General features: G+C 38.4%; 1 pseudogene; it reads right to left on the reverse strand.

Annotated features, from left to right (window-relative positions):
* Positions 1 to 755: 755 nt before the first annotated feature.
* On the reverse strand, positions 756 to 3,051 carry LOC118057955 (dynamin-related protein 4C-like; annotated as a pseudogene).
* Positions 3,052 to 3,183: the final 132 nt, after the last annotated feature.

Below are 3,183 nucleotides of genomic sequence, written 5' to 3' on the forward strand. Positions count from 1 at the left end.
TCTCAAAAGTTTTCAAGCCTCCTTCATTTACGCTTGAAGTCTACAAAAAATAAAGCTTTGTTGGATTAAGTCTAAACACCCTATAAGAGTTCTTTAACAACACTTTGAAAACAAATAAAAAATACTCTTTAAAGCATCAAAATCATTAAATCTCGCTTCGCAATACATGCTCAAATTCGTGTTCTTGCGAAGCATAAATCTTTGCTTGATTTCTCAAATAAATCAAGTTACCATCCATCAAATCCAAGGGAAGAGTCAAAGAATTGTTTTATTCTTTTGAAAGAATAATTAGATAGAGATTATACCCAGTCACATATTTAATAAAATTATATATTTGTACATATATGCTTGTTTTAATTTCATTGTGATTAAAATTGTGTCTACAAAATTATTTTATTTAAATGACGTGAAATTATAAATTAATTAATAAAATTACAAGAAAAAATTATATTTTGTGAAGGTTTATGTAATGGGGGCTTGCATCTATTATAAAAGAAAAAACAAATGTTTTAAAGTCTAGGTAAAGTCGTTAACTTGTGAACTTGGCAAGAATATGAACTTTGAGTTAAATACTAGTAATGTTAAATAACAAATTATTTTGTTTCAATTTAATTGTTTAAAAAATATATTGACACATAATTAAATAAAGATGTTAAATAACATATTATGTTGCGAGATTATATTTCTTTATCACGCTTTCAAAGTAATTGAATTGATTTTTGATCCGGCAAGGAGGGTAGCACGGACACTGGAACTAGTGAAAGAAAGCTGCTGGGAATTTAGCAAACCAGAATCACAAATAGAAAACATCTTCAAACTAATATTAGAACAAACACAAGGAAAACAAGATAGATTGACACAAACTCCTTCGTGCCATTAATCTTAGAAACAAGAAAAGAAAAGCCAAACGAGCATAGATAGGTATAGATAAATAGATAGATAGACAGTACTCAAACTAGACATTTGAAGCAATTTTGTCCATGATGTTTGCCAGGACATTGTTGGACTCCCTCAGCAACTTGATGCTCACATTCAGCTTCTCACGCTTAGCAGCTACCGCTGGAGATTCCTCTAACATTTTTTCTATCGCACCATCATGTCTACCGACAAGCTCCTGGACGATCTCCTCTTCCATTTCCTTGTTCACAAGATTTCGAACACAGAACTGCAAATGCAGAGCCATAAAATCAACCAACCTCCTTAAAACAATTTTCCAGTAAGCAGTCATTCTCATTTTCAAGTCGAAAGCTTGAAGCAAAACATGCTCCTCATACCCCCTGAGACCTGCAATTGGAACCTCTCCCAAACCTTCAATCTTGAAGGTAGAAATGTACCCTTTTTCCAGGACATCACGCGTGAAATCATGCTGTTGAGCCATGAGCTTGCTCCACTCATTCATGTATTCAGGATTGCTTGTATAATCTGTCAGTTTCTCCATTTGAACAATCTCTGTGACCCAATTTCTAGAATGCTCTTTCATTCTTGCTATGAGACTGTGGCCTGCTCGTCGAGTGGAGAGCTGAAGCTGGTGGTAGTTTTCCGAGTAATGCATCAAAACAGATATGACCACACTTCAATGTACGTCCACACTTTCTCAACAAAGGCAACTGGTATGTGGGATACCTTTCCAACCTTTTTTCTGCAGAATAGCAAGGAAGGTGGTGCGGGGAAGGAAATTTGGCAATTGAATCCCTTTTGGCTTCCTCCAAAACCTGAATCTCATCCATCAAAAAGTTCCCTGTAAGGTCATTTTCAGAGCACTTACGAAGTTCACCTGAGTATTGGTTGAGCATTTCAAACCAATCTGGCAGGGCAATGCATATTTTTATCTTCTGGATACTCATCATACTCTCCTCTCACAATGATCTTGTTTAGCGACTCTTTGGCGGATCCAACAATGCCCATGAAAGTTTGTCAGGGCTTCACCAACCGAGGACAAAATCTTAGGCATCCTGTTCAATTCCGAGATACTTGCATTCAGCTTGTCATTAATCTTCCTCACTATCTCTGGCAAGCATCTTGCTATAATAGTTGCTTGAATTTGAACCAGTTTTTGAGCCAGAACTGGGATGCCCACCATGGATTTTCAATCTTGGATAGAAGAGGATGAGTTTCAAAACAAGTCAGCTTCTTCCTTGCGTGCTTCCTTGTAAGATTCATCACCAATACGATTTCTCACACAGACATAACCCAGACCTATATTCACATCATCAGCTTTAACCTTCTCAAGCAGTCCTTCTGGAGCTCTGTCTGCTTTGGTGACCGCGGCAAGAGTTCTCTCACCATTCTTATCCACTTTCTGTGACATCCTAATAGATTCACAAGTGGTAAAATCAACAGTTGCAGACAAAACATTAAGGATAAATACTCTCTTCAGGCCTTATGTACTCCATAATGATATCCGCTATCTGCTCATAGATGTTTTCAGGCTGACCGTGGACAGGAACTCTAGTGATTCCAGGGAGATCAACCATTGTAAGGTCTGGAACGCCATTCTTTTTCACTACCAGAGTCAATGGCGTGTTTTGAAATATGCCCTTAGCATTGCCTGCAATCTCATCAGTGGCAAGAATTATGGCATGGGCGATTTTGGCTTCACTGGTAGGTACTGTTTTGCCATTGAACTCCAAGGAAAGCTCTGGTTCTGGAGCTGTGTGATGTTGCAACCTCATTATGAGAGGTACTCTGGTGCAGATGCCCTGGCCACGAGGGAGGCTGATACCAGCTAGTGATTCAAGAACACTAGATTTCCCTGAAGATTGATCACCAACAACAAACAATGGTGGGGAGTTGTATTGCCTTCTTTCATGACCTGGAGATGCCTAAGCTTGTCAACCGCATCAAGCAGAGGTCGAATACGTTCATTGAATGATGATACGATGGGGACATGCCTGACTACCAGCTCTTGATGCTTTTCTTCAATGCTCTGTGGAAGTGATTCCACTTGGTTTTCCGAGCTATTCGACATTTCTTCACTCACTGAACCAGAATGATTAAGCACTACACTCATTTTGTTGACAGGGAGAAACTTCGAATAATTGCCTTGCTATTTTTTAATTTGTTTATGCTTCAAATGAAGAGGGCTAAGTGAGCATTTAAAGTGAGCCAGGTGGATGTGAAATAGTGTGGACTCGGGAATCTTTCTTTTTTGCAAAGACTAGAATCGTTTGAAAAGCTTAACGA

Source organism: Populus alba, chromosome 3 (assembly GCF_005239225.2).
Source record: "Populus alba chromosome 3, ASM523922v2, whole genome shotgun sequence".
In the NCBI taxonomy this organism is placed as follows: Eukaryota; Viridiplantae; Streptophyta; class Magnoliopsida; order Malpighiales; family Salicaceae; genus Populus; species Populus alba.